Source organism: Cupressus sempervirens, chromosome 9 (genome assembly GCF_028749045.1).
Source record: "Cupressus sempervirens isolate cs-2001-9-10 chromosome 9, ASM2874904v1, whole genome shotgun sequence".
NCBI classification, from domain to species: Eukaryota; Viridiplantae; Streptophyta; class Pinopsida; order Cupressales; family Cupressaceae; genus Cupressus; species Cupressus sempervirens.
The window spans coordinates 472,372,971-472,389,315 of NC_143126.1; the positions used below are offsets into that span (position 1 = coordinate 472,372,971).

At 35.1% G+C, this 16,345-nt stretch overlaps 1 pseudogene; it reads right to left on the reverse strand.

The window, feature by feature from the left end:
- Nucleotides 1–8,951: 8,951 nt before the first annotated feature.
- LOC149539374 (G-type lectin S-receptor-like serine/threonine-protein kinase SD2-2 pseudogene) lies at nucleotides 8,952–9,494 on the reverse strand (annotated as a pseudogene).
- Between the last annotated feature and the right edge of the window lie 6,851 nt (nucleotides 9,495–16,345).

Genomic DNA, 16,345 nt, shown 5'->3' on the forward strand with positions numbered 1-16,345 from the left:
ACACAAAGTAGATGCATGACACTTCCATGAGCTAACTAGAAAAAGTATTCATCACCTACTTTACTTGAACAACATAATCTTGGTCCACCACTATCACTTTTGATATGCAAGCATTGAGCTTTGTACAACCTTTTCAACATCTTTTTTTGCACCAATAAGATCGATTAATCCATCCATAAAAACCAAGAAATAAATTTTGTATAGTTTCTACTACACTATTTATTCCAACATGATTCTTTGAATTGTCTCTTCAAGCCACAAATTTCACAAGGCTAAATATCCAAGCATTTATTTTCTAGTTATCCTTCCCTATGACAATGAGAATAATAAACTCTTTCAATTGATTTCTCTAAAAAATGCATACTTGCAACATCATCTCTATCTCCCTTACCAAATAATTTACCTTCATATTTTGGCCTACAAGTGGGATTGATGGGCTCGTTCATTCCATACCCTTTTTTCTTAGCCATCTTCTATTAAAATATTTTTGTCATAATGTAACAAGAAATGTTATTTATAAAATATTTTTTTATCATTGTGATAAAAAACTAAATCCTTAGCTATAAACATATCCATACTGTCATATTCAATATCTTTTCCTAAAAATATTTTTGGTTACATTGTCTCCGTTAAATTGACATAGATCAGTTGTATCATGCATATGACATCACAAACTAAAAACTTTGATTTTAGTTCTTAATTTTCTTTTTCCAAAACTTTTAGGTTTTTACTCAAATCATTATTCTCCTTCTTGACTTCACCAAATAATATTAAATTTTCCTTTAATTCTGCATTTTCCTTTTTGAAATGCTTCCATTCTTCATCAAGATTCTCAAATGTAGATAAATATTCACATCTCTCATTTCCAAACATTGTAAAATTCTGAATTACACTTCTCCAATTTTATCAATTCATCTTTCACACTTTGTCCTTAATCTAGACAACAATAACACCACACATACCAACATATTAGGGATTGACCTCCCAACTCTATAAGAATTAAACTGGGTAAAACTAGTTTTGAATATTAAAAATCCACTTATGAATATATCAATGAAGCTCTCATGAGCCATCTACCCAAACCCTTAGCAAAAAACCAAATAAAGAAAAGCTAGGCCCTTAAAAATTTCAAGCAACTTTTCGGTCCTTAAATAAACAACTCCACAAAGAGATTCAATGCTGACTATGAAATTATAAAGAAAACCAATAAAGGTTTGAAAAAAAGGGGCAAAATATAATAGGAGTGTTGTGTATTTTTTATTTTTTATAGTTCTTCATGAAGCTTTATCTTCATTTGTTCATTCAATTAATAAATAATCTAATTATAGAAACACAGATCCCAATGTGACTATACAACCCCTAACTCATTTCAATTATCATAATTGTAAGTTAAAAGTAATTATTTTACTTGAGGAAAGGAGGCTTCTTTAGAGTAATAAAGGGAAAATAAAAAGAACCAAATATAGATAGAAACAAAGATTTTTTTTCAATAAGTATGACCAAGCATTTGGATTTATATTCTTAAACCTAGATTTTGAATAGTGTTTCTTGTATGGAACTTGAAAATACCTATTGAAGTTTGGCAAGATCTAAAAACACTATTTGGAAGAGTTGAACTAAGAGGTCTTAAGTTAGAAAAAAAATTCCGAGGTTTATTCCTTCTACTTGTTTAACATTAAAGGAAACCTTCACTAAATTTAAATCTTTGAATTCATAATTAAAAGTTTCTTGACTTTATGAGAAAGAGGATCAATTAATCCTTTATAAACATTAAAACCAGCTTCTGTATTTTTCATGCTTGTCTCCATCTTCTATTGTACTAAAAGATCCCTTGGTATCTCATATGCCTGGGCAAAATTTTTATTACTAATCTTACAAGAAAACAAGAAAAGCTAATTCACATAGCTAATATAAAGTCTACTATGGTGCAAGTGCTAATCACAATAATTGAAAATCATCAAAATATTATTGATTTTAATAGTAGCCAAAAAAGGGTGTTGGTCTTCATTACATAACCATGGTTAACCTATTAACAATACGATAACAAAAAAATACGACCAATAAACCACCCTACCCTTAACATCAAAAAACATAGTATCCCATCCATTCAACTTAATCTAGGTGCTAACATACATAATTCCATATCCACTAGTAATATAAATAAAATTGTTAGTAGATAGAATAGCCAAAATAAAAGTAACAAAATATCTACTATGTTGAATAAAAAAATTCTAAAAGATAAAAACTATTATACCTATGCTACTAGAAGCATATTTACTGCAAATTTTAAACAATATAGCTAAACAGTCTTTAGGCCTAACAACCAAATCATAAAAGTAAAAGTTGGACATAACTAGTAGCATATTATCTACATGAAAAGGTTTAAAAAGTCATCAGCTCTAAACAGTGGCCTTATCCTTCCCTTTTGGCTGGCAAGACTTTGGCATAGTTGTTCGCTAGGAAATCATAGAGCTTGGTGGAGTCCTCCACTCTAAGCTTGACCCCCTCATTCTCCTATTGTAAGAGCTGGAGCATAACAAAAAGATGACTAACCTTAAGAGAAAAATTGGAGAGAATAATCAACCTCTCATCTAATGCCTCAAAATTTTCTATGAGGGTCATCAACTCCTATTTGATATCCTTCACATTTCTAGAAAAATCCTAGCAACCAACACATTCACCTTTCCTAGCCTCCATCATCTATACATGCAGCACCATAGGCTTAGTGGAAACCATTTTCCTATTGTTCTTTTCCACACAGACAAGGGAAGTATCCAACATCAAAAAATCATCTTTGTGCTTTCTTGGGTAAGGGATAACACTAGAAGTGAAGTCCACCACATTCATAGTGAAACTAGCTAACACATGGGTTTTGTCCTAGCTAACCTTCTTTTCCTTATTCTTATTGGTTCTAATTGCTTTCAATGTCGAGCTAGTTTCCTCAATCCCCATCCCCACCTTGAATCCTCCTCCTCCTCCATCCTTTTCTTTTTTTTTATTTTCTTCATGCTCACTAGCCTCCAATTCTATCTCCTCATTAAACTCCCAATCCCTAACTAAAAATCATCAAAATATTGAATGAGAAAAAAATAACAAAAGTGAAGAAGGGAATAAAGAAGACAAATTGATAAATTCAAAAATCAGTTAGGAAGAGATTTAAATATTTCTTTCTTAATAAAATTGGTCGTAAAGAACATCAATGCATTAAAAAAAAAATTAAACACCTTTGTTTTTTGCTAAAAATACTAATATTGAGATACTAGTTTCGTTAAAGAATCTTATTCAAATTAGGAAATCAGTAGGGATAAAGAGAAATTGAAAGGCATGGTCTTAGTTTCTAAAGTGATTATAGATTCTAGTTCTATAGACCATATGGGCTCTCAACTTGATGTGAACTCTCTATATCCTAATTCTAATCCTCATAATTTACACAATTTAATAGATGATAGTCATTATCAAGAAGATTAATTAGAATGTTTCTTTCTTAATAAAATTGGTCGTAAAGAGCAACAATGCATTAAAAGCAAATTAAATACCTTAGTTTTCTACTAAGAAAGAAAAATATTGAGATACTAGTTTCATTAAAGAACCTTATTCAAATCAAGAAATCACTAAGGACAAAGAGAAATTGAAAGGCATGGTCTTAGTTTCCAAAGTTATTATAGATTCTAGTTCTATAGACCATATGGGCTCTCAACTTGATGTGAACTCTTTATACCCTAATTCTAATCCTCATAATTTACACAATTTAATAGATGGTAGTCATTATCAAGCTTCATTATTACTAATAATTGTGATTATCATCTTTGCATATGGGTTTTTCTTCCTAAGTGTGAAGTATTTTTTAGAAACTATATCTAGGCTCTAAAGAGAGATAAAGGAGGGGAAAAAAATGTAGATATGGGAGGTGATTTGATGTGCATAGAACTGGCTATGATAGATGATAATGTGAGGAAGCCCCCGGTGTGGTACTTACTGAAGGAGGGTGATTTTGTCTTGTTCATGGATGCTCTTAATGGTCACGACAAGAATTTCTCTATGTAGTTTGTTAACTCATGGGATAATTGTAGAGTGACAATAAATGGTATCTCATTCCATGTTTTGGAGGAGGTGATTGCTATATAGAAATGAGTTTGGTAATGAAGGGTAGGAAATGGTAGAAGGTGATGAGGGTGACTGATGAAATGAGCCTGCAATGTTTCTTTGTGGAGGGGGAGGAACTGATTCGACATAGAGGAGGTTTCGTGAGGGAGAAACTCCTTGACCTGTGGAATGAGGTTTGTCTACTTCTAATGAAATATCTTACCTTGGAAGGAAGTTATGGAATTTGCTACTACTACCACTTTCCCCTTCTTAATCATTTTCATCACCATGATTTTATTTCACTCTCTTTCTTCTTGCTGCATAATCTTGAGGATACTGTCATTGATGTGAAAGATAAAATGAGAAGGGCGGTTAATTTTACTATTTTACACTAGGGTCTAATTTTTAGGCTATATCAATTTCACCTAGCCTTGGTCCCCCCTAGGATTGTGGAAATTGATACTCCTATTCACTTGAATCCCCAACCCCAAATGGTCCCCCTTCGGATCACAGGACCTAGAGTGCCTACCCCATAGGCCTCTCCCAATGGGTCCCTAGTGAATCCCTCCCCCAGGGAGAAAAAAGGAAGGTGGGATAAAGAGAAGGAGAAGATGCTAGCAGAGTCAAAGGAAGAGGGGAGAGGGGGAAGGAGGAGGTCAAGGAGATTGGCTAAATCCAAGGCTAAGAGGAAGTTGAGGGAGGGAGCCTCATAGGAGGAGGAGTCAGATTTTGAGGAATTGGGCAGCCCCAAAAGAAGAATGAAGGAAAAAATTGTTAACTTTGGAGTGGAAGGTCTAGAGGAGGTTGACGAGGAGATTTATGTTTCCTCTAGGTCAGATTTGGGAGATGGAAAGGAGAATAAAGGGGTGTCGCATGTCTCAGCAACAATTGTGCTAGGGTGTGTGGACCTAACAAAACATTAGTTCCCTGATATGGTGGACATGATGGCTTGTCCTACTATGATCTCCTCCCCTATAAAGGCAAGTTCCATAAAGGCTACTAACCCTCTAGTTGTGCAAGATACTCAAGCTGGTATGGATGTCCATCTGGGCAAGCCGCATAAGGCTGGTAATGAGGTGTAGGAGAGAATCCAAGCATTGGAGGAGAGAATGGGACTATTAACCAAGTTCACAGTTAAAGTTACCCATGTGGTGGCTAACACTCTATGCCTGTTGAAGGAGGCTGATGAGGACCTATCCAAGGAGGACTCTAAGTTGCTTTTTGACTTCCTAGTAGAAGACTGGGAGAATGTCCTCCTAGGGAAGAAAGAGGCCAAGAAATCTTAAGGGATCCCCCCTTTTTAATTTGTCATGCTATGAATCTGCTGGTTTATAGAATTTTTTGGTTGTAAGGTAGTCATGCCTTTGTTTTTGTTTAGTGACTTAAGTTTTTTAACATGCGTTTTGTTTAAAGCATATAGTTACTCTTTTAATTATAGTATGAAATTTAGTTTTTGTTTTAAAAAACCTTAGGGGTTAGTTTTCTTTTCTGATGGTTTTCCACTAGTAGTTGACTAGCTTGTATGTAATGGGCTAGCCCCCTTGTTTCACCTACTTTTATTTCAAAAACATCATCATTATTTGGGTGGCTTCATAAGCTTCTTTACTTCTTATCTCATTTTTTGAGGATAGTGTTTTCTTGTGGGTTCTCTATCTATCTCTTATTAAGAGAGATCTCATTGTAAATGGGTGCCTTACTAGGCTAGTAGATGAGACTCATTTGTTTTCCTATCCTCCTACGCTATACTTAAAGAGGGGTGTTAGTGTATATATATATATATATATATATATATATATATATATATATATATATATATATATATAATTTATTTAAATTGAGTTGTGTAACGTGTAATTAGTTTTCCATGATTATATGCAATTTATCTACACAAGATATCATCATTTAATAGTTTTATAAAAGGTTTATCCAACTTTATTTCAACACATCAACCTAATTCTAGAAGCTTCTTGACTTTGGCCCTTCTCTCTACCACCCTTATTGATGTGGCTCTTGTGGTAGGGAGAAGTTTTAGTTGCTTTTGGTTTTTGTAGTTGGTTGTTATTCAATTATTGATCTTCAGGCCTAGCCTCATATTTTTCATTTGGGCTGGTGTAACATTGATGTGGATCCTTTTATTATGTGTGTTGATTAGAAGGAAGTTTATTTCTTGAAAGGGCCCTTTTAGAGGGCTACATGTTTGTAGTTTCAGTTGCTGGTAAATTTTTGGATTTTCCAATCGCTGGCTAGAAATTGGGTATGCCAATGGCAAATGTTTGGGAGATTTCATTAGTTTGGTCAAATGGCTCAAGAAGCCTCGTACTCTTTGTAACTTTTTTTTGGGGAGCTTCAAAAATTTGGTGGTCTCTAGTCTATAGAGATAGGTTATGTGTTAAACCAATCTTGTGCATTGGATTTTCCTAGAGGAGCAATTTTCAATTTTGTCAATGCCTTTTAGGTGATAGGTCTCTTGTCTTTCTTCTTATACTTACCTTTATTGTGTATTTTGTATAGTAGTGTTCCATTTTTGGGGTTCTAGATCCTTGATAAAATCTACTTGTATGGGGTCTCGAGTCACCTCAAAATCTACTTTTACCTTAATCCATTTTTTTCTAATGGAATTCAGTTTTCACCACTCTTTGAGCATTGAATTTGAAATATGATTTAAATTATTTGCTCACATCTATATGTATATTTCTTCTCCAATGAATTAATGTTTAAATTTGGCCTTTCATTTTTCTATTGTGCTTTAATATTCTCTCTTAGATGTTGGTAAAATATACAAATCTATTCACTATTTGTAATAATTTTAGTCTAAACAAACTGACCTATTTCTTGAACATATCCCCATATAGGAAGCATTTAATTCCTACAAAATCATTAGAATATAATTAATTGAAAAATAATTTATACTAAACAATCATCCTTTAAAAGGATAGCTCATATCAAAAGAGTAAATCAATTACTAAGAAAGTTAAATATTCCTTTTGTTATAAAATTGATCATGGAGAATATTAGTGCATAAAAAAATTTTAAGCACTTCAATTTTCTATTAAAAACATATAATATTTTGGTAAATAGTTTTGTTAAAGCATCTTCTTCAAGTCTTGAGAGAAATTGAAAGGAAGAGTCTTATTTTCTCAAAAGATTATAGATTTTGGTTCTACACAACATATGAACTTTTAACTTGATGTAATCTCTTGAGTTCTTGATTCTAGTCCCCATAATCCATAGAATTTAATTGATAATAGTCATTATCAGGAAAGTTTGTCTGCATCACTCTCATTCTTTGTTGGGGCCTCAAAGGCCCTTCTTCACTTTTTACCTCATTTTTGGAGGATAGTTTTTTTCACTAGGTGTTATATCTTTCTCTTATCATGAGAGATTTCATTGTGTGAGGGTACCTCACTAGGATAGTAGCTAAGACTTATTTGTTACCTTATCCTCCTAAGTTATACTTAAGGAGGGGTTTTTGTGTATATATTTATTTTTTATACATTAAGTCTTATTGAACCTATTTAGTTATCCATGACTATATGCCACTTGTATACAAAAGTTGTCATCATTTAGTAGTTTTATATAAGTTGTATCCATTCCATTTTGGCACATCAACCTAGTTTAGTGGAACCCAACTTTCCACCACTCATTGAGTGTTGGAGTTGAGTTGTGATTCAACTTGAAATCACTCAAATCTATATGTACTTCAATATTCTCTCTTAGATCAAGGTAAAGTCCACAAAGATAGTCACTATTTTCTATAATTTTAGTTGCAAGATATTGATCTATAAAAAATATTTATATGAAACAATCATCATCAATATGTCTTGGAAACTTTACTAAATATAATAAATTGTTAAACAAGTGCATGGTGGCATACCATTTCTTTAATCTTGCATATGAATGAATCTGGAAGGAAAAGCAATCTATATAACTCATTAATTTATTATTTGAACCTCATCTCCTTCACCCATGTACAACTTTTGTATAAAGAAAATCTAAATTAGATAATATAGACACATAATGTTTCTTCCTAACCTTTGTTTCCCTTTCTAAATAGTCAACATATACACATTTCTCATTCTATCTTCTTCTTGAATAGCAATTATCATAAAAATAAGTGTAACAAAAAAATCACAAGAGACTAAATTATTTAATAATCTAACCATAAAAATGGAAGTACAATCATTAGGAAATCTTGGATTTTTTTTAGATATGTTTTATTTAAACCCAATGCCATATTACTTAATATATAAATAGGATGATTAAGCCATTCGCTACCCTTTAGTGGTGATGTCAGCATATCATATATCTATTCACATGGAAAGAAAAAACTAATAAATTTTAATAATTTAACACATACAATTTACTTGCCCAAAGATGCACAAATCTATATCAACATATACCCTTAGATAAAACCCACCTTGAATGGAAAAAGAAATCAAGTGAGAAGAAAATAATCATTCCACTAAGCAATATCTACTTTATGACTATCTATATAATATAAAAAGTTTATATATATATATAATATTATATTTTTAACGAAATCACTTTTAAAACAAAAAAATTACAAATAATTTAAATTTATATGTTATCATATATTTTATGGCTATAGGTACATCTTGAATATGCACAGTGATAGGAAACCCATGTGTCCTTGGAAAAGAGGTTAAAAAGTTAGATTATATAAGAAATAAGATACGATATATATAGGTCAAAATTAAAAACCATTTCCTTTTTAAAACTTTAAAGTTACATTAACAATCTAACTTTTACATAAATTCTTACATCCTTTCTTTTCCTACTTTCTACATTTATACTCGAAGCTTAGCTTGTATCTCAATTCCCACTTCATTTTCAGATACATTCTACACTTACATATTAATATAACTCAACCACATTGCCATTGCCTTTGCAATCACTATTACAGTATCATTGTCACTTGAATTTGCTTGCTTGTCCATGATAACAAAAGTTCTAGGCTCGACCTTCCCTTTGAGCATCAACACGACTTGTCCCATACTTGGCCTCATAGTGACATCTGTATCATGAATACATAGTAATGCCACGAGAATTTTTTTTTTCACCTCTTCAATATCTCTCTCCTCTGCAACACCCTTCTCTATAATATTAATGGTGTTCCCACGACATATCTGGGCTGTAGCCCATAGTGGAAAGTAATACGTACTTGAATCTTCTACCTTGAAATCAAGAGTTCTTTGCTCAGAAATGAGTTCTAAGAGAGTCATACCAAAACTATACGCATCAACTTTGGGAGTGATGGGAAGTCCCGAAATCCATTCTTGAGCCAAATCGTCTCTCGTTCCCCTCGTGGATAGAATGCAGCTGAAATCTCTACTCATAAGCTTTGCCATCCCAAAATCAGCCAGCTTGGGTGAAAAATCAGCATCGAGCATAATGTTCTCGGGTTTCACATCGCCATGAATGATGCAATCTTTGCATTCATCATGGAGGTAAAATAAAGCTCTGGTAGTCCCTAGAACGATCTGGAACTAGGTCTTCCAGTCAAGTACCTTCCTTTCATGAGGGAAGAGGAGAACTTAGGAAACCATTGGGCATGTAATCATAAACTAGTAACCGTCTCAGTCCTTTGGTGCAAAACCCTCGAAGCCTTACTAATTCCCTTGTTGTATACAAGCGTAATATGCATATGTAAATTCTTAAAATTTTGAATTCTTCATTTGGATGCACCAAATCGGAATTGCAATACAAAATAAAATAGGAATATGTATTCCAATTTTGGTCCAAAAATAAGGTTTTGCACTTCCACCCAAATAGGTAAAATTGGAATACGTATTCCTATTTTAGTTTTATTTATTTTAGAAAACATAAATTTTTGGGTCTGCGAATTCTCCATCAAATTTTGGTTGAACCAAACAGAGGATAGGAATACCCCCCATTTTCTATTCTAGAATAGCTCTTTTTATTCCCCTATTCCTATTCCTATTACCCTATTGCCCTATTCCTATTCATGCAACCAAACGGGTCGTAATTTCCACTCGAAACTGCTTATCATCTTGGGTCGAACTGGACTCCAATTTCTTTAGAGCCATAAGAGTACCATGTGGTAGAGATGCTTTAAAAACTAAGCCAAATTCTCTGCTCCCCAACTTACACCTGAAATTCCTAGTTGCGATCTTCAACTCCTTGTAACTCAACATTCTAAGAAAAGAGTCAGAAGAATCTTCATAAAGTTCAATAGATCATAGCCGATCTTGTCGCATCCTCCACATAAAAAATGGAAAGATACCCCACAAAATGACGAGAGAAGCAAGAATACATAGCACAAGAAGGAGGATAGCTTTGAATTTGGAGGGTGATAGTGGCTCAAAATTTGGAAAGACATAGGTTGTTATTTGAATGAAGACATTTGAATTGCTTTCTAATGTAGCGTTACGCAAGCCTAGCAGAGTTTCAGACCAGATGTGGTAGGGCCTTGAAGGTAAATCGAAAACATAAGCTGTGTAGGAGCAATTGCAGAGACATGCCTTCTCGCAATCCTTCTTTGTGGGTGTAGGGTATGAAGAACCATAATCATTGGGCAATGTTGCGTTGGAGTTGATGAATACGTTGGTGGTGTGAGAAATATAGATTAAAATCAACTCACAACTTAACCCTAAACCTAAAATAAATTTTATCTAGCACTTAAAAATTGCTCGGCACATGAAGCTACCGAGTGCCAGTTTTACTCGGCACTTGAAGAAAAGTGCTCGGCAAAGGAAGGTGCTGAGTGCCAAAAATTACTCAGCACTTGCTCAGCACATTAATATGTTGAGTGACAGGCAAAAGGTTCTAAGTGAGCTCAGCAAGGGAAGGTACCGAGTGAGCTCGGCTTCCACTGTGGAGAAATAGGGACCAAGCCGAGCGACCAGGATATCACGTGAACTTTTTCACAATTAAAAACTAGAGACTCAGAACTAAAAATATTCAACAACGATCTTCTCAAATGCAATGTAGAGAGGAAGAATAATAGATTCGAGTATGCCTGCTTGCTTAGTATTTAACTTTGATTTAAAACAATACAAGATCTGAGAGCATTCGACTTCAACCAGAAAACCCTAAATTTACCCTAAAACTTCAAACGACTTCAATACTTAAAACTTTAAACTTGCAGCTCTAATGGCTGCATAGAAATAATGCCTGGAGCAATCACTGCTTCACAGGTCGAATCCAATGAACAATAAACTTATAGAATGATCAGAGAGAAGACATGCAAATGTAGGCACGAAATAAAAAACTTCTTTCTCTGCACTCTGACGACTAGATCTGCTGATCTTCTTTCACTGCTCTTCTCTGCAACTTCTGATCTGATCTACTTGATCTGCACTTTTTTTGTCTCTTTACTTATGAATGAATGAATGTAGAAACATTCCTTTTGTCTTCTGACCTAAAACATTTTTTCCTCTCATTTCCAAATTCAAAAATCTCACCTACCGCATTCATGTTTTCTATCTGTTCTGAGTCGTCAGTTGGTAGGTGGGCGTTTGGCTCTAGGGGCAAACGTCAACACTGCATTAAGTTTTTCAACACTCCCCCTTTGTCCCAAGCCAAAAAAAACAAGGATCACAGATGATCCACATCAATTACACCAAGACTCTGTCTTAGGTGCATAAAAGTTCCAATGCCTAATGGCTTGGTGAAAATATATGCTAGCTGCTGCTCTGACTTGCAAAATTCTATCTTGATATCCCCATTCTCCACCAGCTCTTTGATGAAGTGATATCTGGTCTCTATATGTTTGCTTCTCCCATGGAAGACTGAATTCTTAGACAATGCAATTGATGAGATGTCACAATAAATTGTGGTTCCATCCTCTTGCCTTTCATTCAAATCTGTCAATATCCTCCTTAGCCAAATTGCTTGACATGCTGCTGCATTTGCTGCATTGTATTCAGCCTCTGCTATAGATTGAGCAACAATAGGTTGCTTCTTGGATGCCCATGAAATTACACCCGATCCCATATGAAACATGTATCCGGAAGTGCTCTTCCTATCATCTAAACTTCCAGCCCAATCACTATCAGTGTAACCAACCAACTTGAAATCATCATTTGCAGTATATAAAATCCCAAATCCCTTGGTACCTTTCACATACCTTAGGATCCTTTTTCCCACTTGCCAATGGGAATCCTTTGGTGTTTCCATAAATCTGGAAATCAAACTCACTACATGCAATAGGTCTGGCCGAGTTGCAGTCAAATACATTAGACTTCAAACCATACTCTTGTATAGTGTTGGATCCACTCTCTTGCTAGAGTCTTTCTTGCTCAACTTCAAACCTATTGCTGTTGGTGTGGGGGCTACCTTACTATTTTTCATTTTAAATCTCTCCAAGATCTGCCTTGCAAACTTTTCTTGAGAGATGAAAATGCCATCATGCATTTATTTTACTTTTATGCCTAGAAAGTAATTCAAGAGACCTAGGTCTGTCATCTCAAATTCACTTTTCATGGCCTCTTTGAACTCACCAACTAGAGTCTTATCATTACTAGTAAAAATTAAATCATCTACATACAAGACAACAATCAATTCATTACCATCTACTGCCTTGATGTAAAGATTGGCCTCACCATTACTTTTACTAAAGCCATTGCTCATCAAATATGAGTCAATCCTACTATACCATGCCCGTGGAGCTTGCTTGAGCCCACAGAGAGCTCTCTTCAATCTATATACTTTATGTTCTTTACTTGCAACTTCATAACCAGGTGGCTGCTCCACATACACTTCTTCTTTTAACAAACCATTAAGGAAGGTAGACTTCACATCCATTTGAAACACCTTCCACTTGTGCTAAGTTGCAATTTCTATGACAACAGACATGGTTTCCATTCTTGCAATAGGGGCATAGGTATCATCATAGTCTCTTCCATACTACTATTTGTAGCCCTTGACTACCAGCCTTGCCTTATGCCTATCAATCTTACCTTCAGCATTGCATTTGGTCTTATAGACCCATTTCACTCCAATCACATGCTTCTTTGGAGGCAATTTAGTTAGCTCCCATGTCTCATTCCTATCTATGGCATCTATTTCCTCATCCATGGCATTGCACCATTTCTTCTCCTTAATAGCCTCCTCGAAATATATTGGATCACTATGAGAAAATAATGCAAAATTAACACTCTCATCATAATCTTCATACCTTTCATCTTGGTATATCTCCCTAAGACTCTTGGTCTTTCTTGGTAATAGGGAGGAGAGTGTGGGATTAGAATCTTCATTGCTACTACATTGCCAACTAGCTCGGTCTTCACTGGTACTCGACACTGACACTCGATCATGCCTAGAGGAGCTTGGCAATGTCTGAATTTGCTTGCCTTTTCTTCTATTTACTCCTTCTTCTTGCTGTTCATCAGCATCTTCTTCACTCATAATTAGCACTTTACTTAAAGTGCTCGGTGACTCATCAATTTGTCCATACCAAGACTAATTTTCAAGAAATTCCACATCTCTTGAAAGCATCATCTTGTTGTTCAATGGGTCATACAATCTATATGCCTTTGATTCTGGGTTGTACCCTATGAAAATGCATTTCACACCTTTGTCATCAAATTTTTTCCTTTACTCTTTAGGCACATGTGCATATGCAACACATCCAAATACCCTTAAGTGTTCAACTGTCCATCTTATAGGTGACCAAGCTTCCATTTGAATTTTGTCATGGACTACCTTTTTAGGACACCTATTAATTAGGTAAACTGTTGTTGCCACAACCTCTCCCCAAAATTTAGTTGGGAGACCTTCTCTTTCATCATGCTCCTTGCCATTTCAACAATGGTCCTATTCTTTCTTTCAGCCACTCCATTCTGCTATGGTGTATAGCTGGTTGTGAGCTCTTTCTTTATGCCATGTTTCCTACAAAAATTTACAAAAGAATTCGAGGTATACTCCCCTCCTCTATTTGATCTTAGGACCTTGATATAGTGTCCACATTCTCTTTCAGCCTGAGCTTTAAATTCTACAAATTTATTAAATACTTTTTTATTCTTTAAGAAATACACCCATGTCCTACGACTGAAATCATCAATGAATATCATGAAATAAGTACTCCCCCCAATGGAAGTAACTTGCATAGGACCAACTAGGTCAGTATGCACTAATTCTAGTGGATATCTAGCCCTCCTAGAATTTTCAAAATTAAAGGGAAGCCTATGTTTCTTACCCAAAATATAGGCCTCACACTTGTCACATGAATTTTCTACATGTGGAAAACCTTCTACCATTCTTTTATTTGACAATAAATTTAAACCAGCATAGCCAAGATGACCATAGCTAAGGTGCCATAGCCATGAGGGGTCTTCAATTACACTCCTTAGAGCTGATTGTGTGTGAGGTGTAGAAAAAATTTGAGATGAGAAACATGTCTCTATCCTCAAGGGAAACATTCTGTTCTTTGTCATTTGAACTGCTGCAAGTAAGTTCTTACTCCCATCCTTTTTTTGAATGACACACATGTCATTCTCCATCAGCACTTTTTATCCATTTTGAATTAGCTAACCAATGCTCATCAAATTTTGCTTCATACCACGAGAAAAATACACATTTTGTATTTCTCTTTTCTCACATTTCTTGGTGCGGACCATAATAGATCCTTTGCCCACAACTGGTAGGGTTCCATTGTTAGTCATCTCAATTTATGATTTGAAACTCTTGTCAGTGAATGAAAACAAGGTTTCATTACCACTCATGTGGTTGCTACATCCACTGTCAAGGTACCAAACCTTAGGGCTTCCTTCTTCACCAACATTACACATGATGAAGGTAACAACATTGGGTCCACTTCCCATATTCACATCAGCCACATTTGCTTGTCCTGACTGATCATTTTTCTTCTTGCAACACTCATTTGCATAATGCCCATATTTATGATAGTAGTAGCATTCTACATTACTATTATTTGAGTTGTAGTTTTTCTTACCTCCTCTTGAAGTATTTTGTGAGCTACTTGCTCCATCTGCTCTTCCTGAGCTCTCTACTGCAGCATTTCTTTGTCCTCCATTACCTCGGCCTCTACCTCTGAAGTTTCTACCTAAGCCATTTCTTCCTCTCCCCCTTCCTCTTGGATTTGACTGAGCCTTGAAAGCTTGGTCTTGGGTAGAAGAAGATGTGGATCTATTGATCCTATACTCATGGGTTTGAAGAGAACCCATCAACTCATCCATTGTCAAAACAGTGAGGTCTTTTGCCTCTTCTATGGTCATGACCAAATGGTCATATTTGTGAGGTAGACTCCTCAATATCTTCTCCACTATCCTCTACTCTTGATAGTCTTCTCCATTTGACTTCAATTGGTTAATCACATTTGATGTCCTTGAACTGAAGTCTGCAACTGATTCATTTTCCTTCATCTGAAGGTTCTCAAACTCCCTCCTTATATTCTACATCTTTACTGTACGAAATTTATCAGTCCCCTTGAAGTTTGTCTCAAAGATATCCCATGCTTCCTTTGCATAATTTGCTACTGCAATCTTTCGGAATACTGTCTCTGTCATTGCAGCTTCAAACAAACTTAATGCCTTAGCATCCTTCCTCCTTGACTCTTTCAAATGAGTCTTTTGCGCATTTGTGAGAGCAGCATATTGAGTTGGATCAGTCACATCATTGAATCCATTTACCACAAACTCCCACAAATCATTTGCAACCATAATGGTTTTCATCTTCTTTGCAAATGTATCATAATTCTATCCATTAAATGATGGTCGCTGCTGCCATATCTTTCCTGCATCTCCTGCCATGATAAATATCCCAAGAAAAAATAAATGCCCTAACTCACTTTGGATGTGGGGCCTCAAAGCTCTGATACCATGTGAGAAATATACATTAAAATCAACTCACAACTTAACCCTAAACCTAAAATAAATTTTATTTGACACTTAAAAATTGCTTGGTACATGAAGGTGCCGAGTACCAGTTTTACTCGGCACTTGAAGAAAAGTGCTCGGCACAGGAAGGTGTTAAGTGCCAAAAATTACTCGGCACTTGCTCGATACATGAAGGTGCCAAGTGATAGGCAACAGGTGTCAAGTGAGCTCGACAAGAGAAGGTACTGAGTGAGCTCAGCTTCCACTATGGAGAAACAGGAACCAAGCCGAGCGACCAAGATATCACGTGAAACTTTTCACGATTAAAAATTAGAGACTCAGAACTAAAAATATTCAACAAAGATCTTCTCAAATGCAATGTAGAGAGGAAGAACAATAGATTTGAGTATGCCTTCTTGCTTAGTATTTAACTTTGATTTAAA